This window comes from Bos grunniens, chromosome 28 (genome assembly GCF_055505025.1).
Source record: "Bos grunniens cultivar Pamir isolate PY7600 chromosome 28, Bosgru_T2T1.0, whole genome shotgun sequence".
Taxonomy (NCBI): Eukaryota; Metazoa; Chordata; class Mammalia; order Artiodactyla; family Bovidae; genus Bos; species Bos grunniens.
In genome coordinates this window covers 45,769,431-45,782,406 of record NC_141192.1, presented here as the reverse complement: position 1 = coordinate 45,782,406, position 12,976 = coordinate 45,769,431, and the positions used below count along the sequence as shown (strand labels likewise).

General features: G+C 43.6%; 1 long non-coding RNA gene across 2 annotated transcripts in view; it reads right to left on the bottom strand.

Moving 5' to 3' along the window:
* Positions 1 to 12,572, bottom strand: part of LOC147343303 (uncharacterized) — a 49,404-nt gene extending 36,832 nt beyond the window's left edge. The window contains exon 1 of one of the 2 annotated variants that reach the window (XR_015156675.1): positions 12,150 to 12,572. This is a non-coding gene — a long non-coding RNA (uncharacterized LOC147343303). Of the gene's footprint in view, positions 1 to 12,065 lie in introns of both variants that reach the window. The other variant, XR_015156673.1, reaches the window with a different exon arrangement.
* Between the last annotated feature and the right edge of the window lie 404 nt (positions 12,573 to 12,976).

Genomic DNA, 12,976 nt, shown 5'->3' with positions numbered 1-12,976 from the left:
ATAGGCAGAGTACATCATGAGAAACTCTAGGCTGGAAGAAGCACAAGCTGGAATCAAGATTGCTGGGAGAAATATCAATAACCTCAGATATGCAGATGACACCACCTTTATGGCAGAAAGTGAAGAGGAACTAAAAAGCCTCTTGATGAAAGTGAAAGAGGAGAATGAAAAAGTTGGCTTAAAGCTCAACATTCAGAGAACTAAGATCATGGCACCTGGTTCCATCACTTCATGGGAAATAGATGGGGAAACAATGGAAACAGTGTCAGACTTTATTTTCTGGGGCTCCAAAATCACTGCAGATGGTGATTGCAGCCAGGAAATTGAAAGACGCTTACACCTAGGAAGGAAAGTTATGACAAAACTAGATAGCATATTAAAAAGCAGAGACATTACTTTGCCAACAAAGGTCCATCTAGTCAAGGCTATGGTTTTCCAGTGGTCATGTATAGATGTGAGAGTTGGACTGTGAAGAAGGCTGAGCACTGAAGAATTGATGCTTTTGAACTGTGGTGTTGGAGAAAACTCTTCAGAGTCCCTTGACTGCAAGGAGACCCAACCTGTTCATTCTGAAGGAGATCAGCCCTGGGATTTCTTTGGAAGGAATGATGCTAAAGCTGAAACTCCAGTACTTTGGCCACCTCATGCGAAGAGTTGACTCATTGGAAAAGACCTTGATGCTGGGATGGGTTGGGGTCAGGAGGAGAAGGGGACAACAGAGGATGAGATGGCTGGGTGGCATCACTGACTCAATGGACTTGAGTCTGAGTGAGCTCCAGGAGTTGGTGATGGACAGGGAGGCCTGGAGTACTATGATTCATGGGGTCGCAAAGAGTCGGACACGACTGAGTGACTAAACTGAACTGATGGGACCAGTTGCGATTAACTTTGTTTTTTGATTGTTGTTTTAAGCCAGCTTTTTCATTCTCCTCTTTCACTTTCATCAAGAGGCTCTTTAATTCCCCCAACACTTTCTGCAGTAATGGTGGTTTCACCTGCATATCCTAGGTTATTAATATTTCTCCCTCCAATCTTAGTTCTAGCTTGTGCTTCATCCCACCTGGCATTTCACATGATGTACTCTACATATAAGTTAAATAATCAAGGTGACAATATACAACCTTGACATACTTCTTTCCCAATTTGGAAACAGTCCACTGTTCCATGTTCATTTCCAACTGTTGCTTCTTGACCTGCATATAGGTTTCTCAGTAGTCAAGTAAGCTGGTTTGGTATTCTCATCTCTTTAAGAATTTTCCAGTTTGTTGTGATCCACACAAAGACTTTAGCATAGTCAAAGAAGCAGAAGTAGATGTTTTTTCTGGAAATCTCTTGCTTTTTCAATGATCCAACAGATGTTGGCAATTTGATCTCTGATTCCTCTGCCTTTTCTAAATCCAGCTTGAACATATGGAAATTCTCATTTCACATACTATTGAAGCCTCACTTGGAGAATTTTGAGCATATTTTGCTAGCATGTGAGATGAGTGAAATTGTGCAGTAGTTTGAACATTATTTGGGGTTGGAATGAAAACTGACCTTTTCCAGTCCTATGGCCACTGCTGAGTTTTCCAAATTTGCTGGCATAGTGAGTGCAGGACTTTCACAGCATCATCTTTTAGCATTTGAAATAGCTCAGCTGGAATTCCATCACCTCTACTAGCTTTGTTTGTAATGATGCTTCCTAAGGCTCACTTGATTTTGCACTCCAGGATGTCTGGCTCTAGGCAAGTGATCACACCATTGCCATTATCTGGGTCATTAACATCATTTTTGTATAGTTCTTCTGTGTATTCTTGCCACCTTTTCTTCATACCTTCTGCTTCTGTTAGGTCCATACCATTTCTGTCCTTTATTGTGCCCACCTTTAAGCATCACTATGAACAAACCTAGTGGAGGTGATAGAATTCCAGTTGAGCTATTTCAAATCCTGAAAGATGAATCTGTGAAAGTGCTGCACTCAATTGGCCAGCAAATTTGGAAAAGTCAGCAGTGGCCACAGGACTGGAAAAAGTCAGTTTTCATTCCAATCCCAAAGAAAGGCAATGCCAAAAAATGTTCAAACTACCACACAATTGCACTCATCTCACATGCTAGTAAAGTAATGCTCAAAATCCCCCAAGCCAGGCTTCAACAATACATAAACCATGAACTTCCAGATGTTCAAGCTGGATTTAGAAAAGGCAGAGGAACCAGAGATCAAATTGCCAACATCCACTGGATCATTGAAAAAGCAAGAGAGTTCCAGAAAAACATCTATTTCTGCTTTATTGACTATGTCAAAGCCTCTGACTGTGTGGATCACAACAAACTGTGGGAAATTCTTCAAGAGATGGAAATACCAGACCACCTAATCTGCCTCTTGAGAAATCTGTATGCAGGTTAGGAAGCAATAGTTAGAACTGAACATGGAAAACCAGACTGGATCCAAATAGGAAAAGGAGTATGCCAAAGCTGTATATTGTCACCATGCTAATTTAACTTATATGCACAGTATATCATGAGAAATTCTGGGCTAGATGAAGCACAAGCTGGAATCAAGATTGCTGGGATAAATATAAATAACCTCAGATATGCAGATAACGTCACCCTTATGGTAGAAAGTGAAGAAAAACTAAAGAGCCTCTTGATGAAAGTGAAAGAGGCAAGTGAAAAAGTTGGCTTAAAACTCAATATTCAGAAAACTAAGATCATGGCAGTCCCAGCACTTCATGGCAAATATGGGGAAACAGTAGGGAGGGGCGGGGAAACAGTGTCACACTTTATTTTGGGGGGCTCCAAAATCACTGCAGATGGTGATTGCAGCCAGGAAATTAAAAGATGCTTCTCTTTGGAAGAAAAGCTATGACCGACCTAGACAACATTTTAGAAAGCAGAGACATTACTTTACCAACAAAGGTCCTTCTAATCAAAGCTATGGTTTTTCCAGTAGTCATGTATGGATGTGAGAGTTGGACTATAAAGAAGGCTGAGTGCTGAAGAATTGATGCTTTTGAACTGTGGTGTTGGAGAGGACTCTACAGAGTCCCTTGGACTGTAAGGAGATTAACCAGTCCATCCTAAAGGAAAATTGGAAGGACTGATGATGAAGCTGAAACTCCAATACTTTGGCCACCTGATGAGAAGAACTGACTTACTGGAAAAGACACTGATGCTGGGAAAGATTGAAGGCAGGAAGAGAAGGGATAACAGAGGATGAGATGCTTAGATGGCATCACTGACTCAATGGACACGAGTTTGAAAACTCCGGGAGTTGGTGATGGACAGGGAAGCCTGACATGCTGCAGTCCATTGTGTTGCAAAGAGTTGACACAACTGACCAACTGAAGTGGAGTTGCATGAAACGTTCCCTTGGTATCTCTAATTTTCTTGGAGAACTCTTTTCTCTCACATTCTATTGTTTTCCTCTATTTCTTTGCGTTGATCACTAGGAAGGCTTTCTTATCTCTCCTTGCTATTCTTTGGAACTTTGCATTCAGATGGATATATCTTTTTTTCTTTTGACTTTCACTAGTCTTGTTTTCTCAGCTATTTGTAAGGCCTCCTCAGACAATCATTTTTCCTTTTTGCATTTATTTTTCTTGGGGATGGTCTTGATCACGGTCTCCTGTACAAAGTCATGAACCTCTGTCTATAGTTCTTCAGTACTCTGTCTATCAGATCTAATCCATTGAATCTGTTTGTCACTTCCACTGTATAATCATAAGGGATTTGATTTAGGTCATACCTGAATGGTCTAGTGATTTTCCCTACTTTTTTCAATTTAAGTCTGAATTTGTCAATAAGGAGTTCATGATCTGAGCCACAGTCAACTCCCAGTCTTTATTTATTTTATTTATTTATTTATTTATTTTTGCTAACTGCATAGAGCTTCTCCATCTTCAGCTGCAAAGAATGTAATCAATCTGATTTCAGTATTGACCATCTAGTAATGTCCATGTGTAGAGTCGTCTCTTGTGTTGTTGAAAGAGGGTGTTTGCTATGACCAGTGTGTTCTCTTGGCAAACCTGTTAGCCTTTGCCCTCTTCATTTTGTACTCCAAGGCCAAAGTTGCCTGTTATTCCAGGTATCTCTTGACTTCCTATTTTTGCATTCCAGTCCCCTATGATGAAGTCCCCTATCTTTTTTTTTTTTTTTTTGGTGTTAGTTCTAGAAGGTCTTGTAGGTTATTATAGAACTGTTCAGTTTTTTTAGCATTAGTCTTTGGGGCATAGATTTGGATTACTGTGATATTGAAAGATTTGCCTTGAAAGTGAACAGAGACCTTTCTGTCATTTTTGAGATTGCACCCTAGTACCGCATTTTGGACTTTTTGTTGACTATGAGGGCTACTCCATTTCTACCAAGGGATTCTTGCCTGCCATAGTAGATATAATGGTCATCTGAATTAAATTAGCCAGTTCCAGTCCATTTTAGTTTGATTCCTAAAATGTTGATGCTCACTCTTGCCATCTCCTGTTTGACCACTCCCAATTTAGCTTGATTCATAAACCTAACACTCCAGGTTCCTTTGAAACAGTGTTCTTTAAAGCATTAGACTTTACATCCATCACCAGTCACATCCACAACTGGGCATTGTTTCCACTTTAGCTCAGCATCTTCATTCTTTTTGGAGCTATTCCTCCACTCTTCTCCAGTAGCATATTGGGCACCTACCAACTTGGGGTGTTCATCTTTCAGTGTCATATCTTTTCACCTTTTCATACTGTTCATGGGATTCTCAAGGTAAGAATACTGAAGTGGTTTGCCATTCCCTTCTTCAGTGGACCATGTTTTATCAGAACTCTCCACCATGACTTTTCTGTTTTGGTGACCCTACATGACATGGCTCATAGTTTCACTGGGTTAGACAAGGCTATGATCCAAGTGATCAGTTTGGTTAGTTTTCTGCAATTGTGGTTTCCATTCTGCCTGCCCTCTGATGGATAAGGATAAGAGGCTTGTAGAAGCTTCCTGATGGGAGGGACTGGATGTGGGGGAATCTGGGTCTTGGTCTGATGGGCAGGGCCATGCTCAATAAATCTTTAATCCAATTTTCTGTTGATGGGTGGGGCTATGTTCCCTCCCTGTAGTTTTGCCTGAGGCCAAAGTATGGTAGAGGTTATGGCAGCAACCTCCTTCAAAAGGACTTATGCAGGCACTGTTGTATTCAATGTCCCTGACCCCATGGCAGGTCACTGTTGACCCATACCTCTGCCTGAGACTCCTGGACACTCACAGGCAAGTCTGGCTCAGTCTCTTGTAAGGTCACTGCTCCTTTTTCCTGGATCCCAGTGCACACAAGGTTCCGTTTGTGCTCTCCAAGAGTTTGTTTCCCCAGTCCTCTGTAAGTTCTGTAATCAAATCCCACTGGCCTTCAAAGTCAAATTCCCTGGGGTTCTCAGTCTCTTTTCCAGATCTCCAGGTTAGAAAATCTGTTGTAGGCCCTAGAACTTTCACAACAATGCAAGAACTTCTTTGGGACAATTGTTCTTCAGTTTGTGGGTTGTCTACTCAGTGGCTCTGTGGTGGGGCTCACATGTCACACCTCCCAGGTCTGCTGCAGCCAGAGCCCCTGTCCCTGCAGCAGGCCACCGCTGAGCCATGGTTTTGCAGGAGATACTCAGACACTCAAAGGCAGGGACCCCAGTCTCTTGTGGGGTCTGTGGATCCTAGTGCATACAAAGTTTTGTTTGAGCCCTCCAAGCATCTCTGGCAGTTATGGGGTTTGATTCTAAATGTGATTTTGCCCCTCCTACAGTCTTGTTGGGGCTTCTCCTTTGCCCGTGGGCATGGTGTATCTTTTTTTGGTGGGATTTCAAACAACTATGAACTGATAAAAAGAAACCAACTTTAAGTTAAAGGTAGAAGTAAAAGAAATCCGTGGGGTGGGAGGAATAATAGCTCAGAGTAACAAAAGGGCCCAGACAAGGACACACTGGTTTAGCCAGAGCCTGGGGGAGAGACCAGGACTGAATTAGATGGAGGGGAGTATGATGTATATGCTATCAATGTCAGGGCTCTTGGAGGTATCCACCCATGAGGAGGAATAAGCAAGGAGGGCTGAGAGCCAGGCCTGCCTGAGAACAGCATCCTTGGTCCCTGTGCTGGAACCACAGAGTCCTGCTCAGGGTGGGGCAGAGCACTGCTCATTAGCAATCCAGTCTCATAATTAGATACTGACCAACACCAAGCTGAGGGCTTCCCTCATGGCTCAGATAGTAAAGAATCTGCATGCAATGCAGAATACCTGGGTTTGATCCCTGGGTCGGGAAGATCCCCTGGAGAAGGGAATGGCAACCCACTGCAGTATCCTTGCCTAGATAATTTCATGGACAGAGGAGCCTGGCAGGCTACAGTCCCTGGGGTCAAGAAGAGTCAGGCACAACTGAGTGACTAACAGACACAATGCCAAGCTAAACTGAGAATATCCAAATGCCTGTAATGAAACTTTCTTCACTAGAAGGAAGTACTACAGAAAACTGCATTCCTGAGTTTTCTGGACAGGACGCCCCTCCCTCAAAATCCAGGTTTCCCATATTGGAGTCTATGCTTTCTCAAAGGTATTAGCAGAAGGTGAATTTTGACAATTTGCTCCAGGAAAATACAGACCAAAGAGAAGTATCAATCGCACATTTGTTACAGCTGCTGTTGAGTCTCTTCCACAGAAACAGAAGCTAAAATAAAGACTCAGCCTTAAAATGTGTTACCAACCACCTGCAGCCATTGGGAAGCCAGGTAAAAATCCATGACAAGCTCTACTTCTTACAGACAAGGTGCCTGGATGGTGCTTTCAGGGAGACTGGGATGATTAGTGGTCAGAGCTGCCACTATGACCACAGCTATGGTCATCATAGAGTGCAAACACAGTTTGCACAAAACAGAGGCCCTGAGCAGCCATTTCTAAAGACCAAGGATTTGGGCTTCCCTGGTGGTCCAGTGGTTAAGAATCTGCCTGCATGGGTCACGGGTTCAATCCCTGGTCCAAGAAGATTCCACATGCTGTGGGGTAACTAAGCTCATGTGCCACAACTACTGAGCCCAAGCTCTACTGAAGCCTGAAAGTTCAAAAGCCCTTGCTCTGCAACAAAAGAAGCCACTACAATGAGAAGCTCACACACCACAACTAGAGAGAAGCCTCCACTTGCCACAACTAGAGAAAAAGCCCTCACAAAGCAAAGACCCAGTACAAACAAAAATAAATGAATAACATTTTAAAAATAATAACAATAAAGACCAAGTTATTAACATAGGAAGGGTCCTGTTAGAACCTGTGCATTTGTCTTAGACCATACTTGTGAGATGTATGGGCTTCCCTCATAGCTCAGTTGGTAAAGAATCCGTCTGCAATGCAGGAAACTCTGTTTCAATTCCTGGGTCGGGAAGATCTGCTGGAGAAGGGATAGGCTACTCACTCCAGTATTCTTGGGCTTTCCTTGTGGCTCAACTGGTAAAGAATCCACCCACAATGCAGGAGACCTGGGTTCAATCCCTGGATTGGGAAGATCCCCTGGAGAAGGGAAAAGCTACCCACTCCTGGCCTGGAGAATTCCATGGACTGTATAGTCCATGGGGTCACAAAGAATAGGACACAACTGAGCGACTTTCACTTCAACTTCATACTTGTGAGATGCTAACATAGACTATGAAGATTCTAATACACTCAACGGCCTCTGCACAACAGACACAGTAGTCAAGAGGAGGCATTTCAGAGTTCAACAGACTTAGATGGGGACCATCTCCTGCCAATTGCAATGCCCAGGCTCCCTTCTCTCTAAAATAGACAATAATAATAGGTCCCAGGGAGTTAGAAAGTGTTATAAGATCAAATGACGTGTAAAATCCTTGGCAAAGTAAGGATTTCACAAATGTTACTGTTATTTGCAGGACTTCATTGCACCAGTGAGGTAAAAAAACTAGAAACAGAATTTCAAAACAAAGTCAATTTTCACCTCCTAGCTCAGTGCTCTTTAGCTGGATTTCAATCTCAAGATATTATTAAATGTCAGTGTGATGTCAGTTAAAGTTATGATCCAACAAGATTCTGAGCAGAAGGTGCCTTAATGGTGTTTGTTTGATCTTACCTTGTGAAACTCTCACGCTCAGACACTGCTTTTTGCTCATATTTGAGGAGAACATGGGGTGGCCTGATGTCTTGTCTGATCACTGGTCATTTACTGCTGGGTACAGAAGAGGTTAACCAGTGCCCACCAACCCTTTGTGTTCACTACATCTGATTTGTAGCCCACCATATCTGTAAGCATCCATGATCTTTATATCTTAATACAAGCTCCTTCACAAAATTTTGTACAAATACTTAAAAGTGAAAGAATATTCCAACACAAGTTAATCCTTTAGCTAAAGGAGATATACTGCTTAGCAAATTCAATGTAATAAAAACTGTTGTCTCTAAAAAGAAAGATGTCTTTTAACTGAAAATTCAACTGAAGGGAGTTGTCCCTAGCTTGAACTGAGAACGTGCTCAGTCAGAAAAGTACAAAAAAATCCTTTAACTTCATCAACCTCATCATTCAAAATACTGGATTATTTTCCCTAATATGACTGCAACCTGAACTATTCTGTATTTGTTTTGGGGTCATTAAGTTTGTGTTAGCCCAGAAGCCCTCATCAGCTGAGCTCAATCTCATGAGAATTCAAAGGTAGGAACTCCTTGGAGTTAAAGATAAAAAGGCAAAAAGCAGCTTTCACAGAGAAGCAGCAACTAATTTTCACAGAACACATTTCGTAGAGTAAGGCCTTTCCAAACCTGGCTGATCAAAACCCCTATTTCCAGGAGTCAACCTCAGGCCCAGCCAATCGAACTTTCCAAGAACAAGGGCCAGGTTAGAATCTTAGGAAGCTATCTGGGCAGCACAATAATGTGGCAGAGAGGAGTAGCAGATGAGGCTACAGCCCCAGCCAAGAGTTCACTGAAGGGACCCTGCAGGTGTGAGTGAGGGCTCTGGTGTCACCTCAGGTGAGGGTGAGCAGCTTCAGTAGGTGTGACAGGATGGCTCATCTGTGGGAAAGGAGCTGAGGGGCAGAGGGGGACCATGGAAGCCAAGTAAGAGGCTTAAGTGAGCTGCACCAGAGTGATGACAAGGAAGAGAAACAAGGCCCGAGTTTCTAGAGAGAAAGCTGACCCTTGAACAACTTGGGTTGGAATAGTGTGGGTCCACTTACACATGGATTTTGTTCAGTAGTAAACACTTCAGAACCACATGCTCCACAGAGAACCATGGCTACAGGCTGATGGCCACCCTTAACTTACGGGAGGATGCTCTACTGCAGAAGGGGCAAGGGTTGGAGGCCTTTGCCTCCCGCCTGTCTGAGGGACAGAAGTATCTCTGATTCAACAGCTTTGGCAACAGGTCAGCTGTGGGAGGTGAAGACGAGGCACAAGATGTGGAGTCAGCTTTCCTGGGTTTGGATTCCACCTGCTGCTCAAAAAACTATGTGACTTACCAAGTGACATTAATTTTCAGTTTTCACATCATAAAATGGAAGTAGGAGTAAATAAACAAATGGTTTAAGTTTAAATTAATCAATTTAAGTGATCCCTGTTAAACACTGAGTGCTTGGCCCTTCATCATGCTGTCTGCTTTTCATAGGTTTTTGCTGTTAATTATGTTGCTGTAAAAATGTAGTTCATTGAGGCCTACTTGGTGACTCAGATGGTAAAGAATCTGCCTGCAACCAAGGAAACATGGGTTTGATCCCTAGGGAAGATCCCCTGGAGAAGGGAGTAACAACCCACTCCAGTATTTTTGCCTGGAGAATATCATGGACAAAGGAGCCTGGCGGGCTACAGCCCATGGGTTACAAAGAATCAGACATGACTGAGTGACTAATGATTCCACTTTCACTTTTTGGGCAAGGTCTACTTTGGGGAAGGCACTGTGAAAATAAACACTTTTTTTAAGAACAGAAAAAAAGCTCCCTGATGACAAAGATAGGGGACCTGAGACCACTTTTAGTTTCCCTCTTAACTGCTGCTGGCGTACTTATTTATTTATTCTGCAAAACAGAGAAGCGATGAAGTATGGAAACAACTTAGTTTTGTTATCATGATCCTCAAAGCCACAGATCATCTACAGGATGTGTCTCATGGCATCAAGAACAAGAAATGAGTCCCAGTTCCCTGAATCTCCTCATTCCTAACGCCTGAACTGGGGCAACCAACAAGACCATGTGAACTCACTCAACCTGCATTTGCTGTGGACCTAATTGACATGACTGAACGACTGAACTGACTGACTAATCATTCCTCCCATGCTTTCCTGCTAACACTGAGGAAAGCATCACCCACCTGTAGGCCCTCAATGCTGGTACCCACAGTGAGTCTCAAACTTCTGCTTTGTCAGGATACAATTCTTCTTTTTTTGGCCATGCTGCACTGCATGTGGGATCTTAGTTTCCTAACCAGGGATCAAACCCAGGCCCCCTGCAGTGGAAGCACAGAGTCCTAGCCACTGGACCACCATGGAAGTCCCATGATAGCGCTTTAAAGGATGTGCCTATTGCAGTTGCCAACTGAAATTACACTATCAAATGAGCACCCAATAAATTTGCATATTTTAAAATCAAGTCAATGTATCCTCTGTGAGAGTAAATTTTGTCTTATTAGATAGCAAACTTCAGCACATACTTTCCCCAAATACTGTGAAATCAGTCAGCATACGAAGACCACTGTATTTCAGTTTTGTAACTGACACTTGGGCAGAATGGTGGTGGATGCACCAACAGGGCCCCTCAAAGACCCTCTGCCACTAGGTGCAGGAATTGCAGAGCCTGTCTCCCGAACAGCTCCTGTTTGCAAAGCATTAAGTCAAGATTGGCATATAAGTTAAGTCATGCAGGATTTCTCCTCGAATCTTGCCTTGGGTTCTGCTGCCATCTATTTGGAATCTGAGGCTCCCCTCCCATTTTAGTAAATATTGGCTGCATTTGTAATAGAAAATGAGAAAGAAAGGTTTTCTCCACTGTGTCCTGTGACCCAAGGATTCCATGTGTCTAACTGTCCTCTTCCCCATCCACCTTCAATAGATATACAGACAACATAAAACCAATATTTACTATAAAATGAGGGCATTTTCAGATCCCATTCATACCAATCTCTAATTTCAGTTATATTTTGAGTTTGCTTTCAAGGCTAGCCTATTCTCATGCCCTTTACAGGATCAGTAAGACCTTCAACACGGACCATCTGGTGCCTCAGGAAGTTTGGCCTTTGAAACAATGGTGATGACACCCAAGCACCTCACTCCTACCTGCAGGCTCAAGTGTGGTCTCTCTAAACTCACAGGTATCCAGACATGCCAACACACTTCTGAGCAGCACCCTTAGCCCATCCCTTCAGTCTCTGATCAAAACTGACCTTCTTCCAGGCGATTGTTCCAAGTGAACCGGTGACACCAACATTTTTATATGAAACATCATGGAAAAATTCTCATTTTTAAAGTCCTCCTCTGAGGGCAGTAAAGTACATCTTGGGGTCCTTATTGTTCACACAGATTTCTCGTGCTACTAATACTTGCTCCAGTCTTCCTAGGCTGTCTTCCGTCTTTGAATCCCTAGTATTTACTACAAGGATCCCCAACATCTCTCTCAAACAGCTTTAAAAATGTCCAAGATTCTTTACAGAACATTCATAGAAGTCATAGGATTACTTTGTTAAAGCTAACACTCATACCCAACTTCATTAATGAATGTGCTGGGACTACTAACCACCAAGAACACAGGGAAATTGAGAATCTGTTTCAGTCAGAAGTTCTTCTTCTCACGAAGGCAGGGTGGTGTGGAGAAAAGCAACTGACCTGACTGTTGGGAGACAGATTTCTGGCTGTCCAAAGTACTGCAGCCACAGGTAATTCACTCCTCCTTTCTGAGCTCGAGTGACTTCACCTGATAACTCCACTCCCAACTCCCATCCTCACTGACCTTCAGATATATCACCCATCCAGCAAAGCACCAGCCAGAGAGGTGTGTACTGCTTCGCCTTTGCTGCACCCAGTCCTGGGGTGGAGTCAACATTATCCCCACCCTGTACCCCCACCAGCCTCCAGAAGCACCCTTTTTCCTCCCACCTGTTCTCAGTGATGGTTCTGTGCATCCACATGAAACATTTCCACGCTATTTTCAAACATTTGGCCTTACACACCCCTACTCACTCAGTGCAGAGGTCAAAGTCTCCTAACACAGAGCAAACACGGTCGCTGCCAGCACTCCCTCACCTTCCCGTGAGCCACCTGTAAGAAAGGCCCACCTGCACTGCATCCCCCTTTCCTGGTCTCTTTTCACACACAGGTGTTGCTACTTGTGTCCCAGGCCAACCCTGAGCTGAGCTACAAATCCTATCCCTCTGACACTCTCAGGACCACACGCTATCCATCAATTCTCCTTCTCTATAGGGTCCCTCCTATCAGCATCTGCACATGCTCTAAACATGCCCAAGCTTTTATTTAAAGAGGTATTTCCCTTCTCATAACAACCCTGACACAAGGCCTCTGGTGATCATCACACTCCTGCACTGACCCCTTCCTGCCTCCCCAGCTTACCCTGACCCTTCATCCAGCTTCAGCATGCAGAGACCTGGACAGCGTCCCCCACCCCTCCCCGAAAAAAAACACACATACATCCAACCCACACTGCTCTCTATATCTGCAAGGTTACTAACAATAACTTTGGCAAATTCAATGACTACTTTTCAATCTCACTCTTCCTTGACCTCTTAGCATTGTTTGGTATCACTTACTCCTCCATCTGTCTTTTATCTGTCTCTCTGCCCCACCTCTCTAACTGCTCTTCACCTGTCCCATGCAGCTTTCCCCTGCCCATTGCATAAACGTTCATCTGCATGTCAGGCCCCACTTGATTCTCATCCTGTGGGCACTTTTCAATGCCTAACAGCTTCAGGGATCATCTGCGCAATCAGACTCCATCTCTCTCCCCCAGGCTCTGTCTCCTGACCTCTAGGCACAAACAATCGATTACTTTT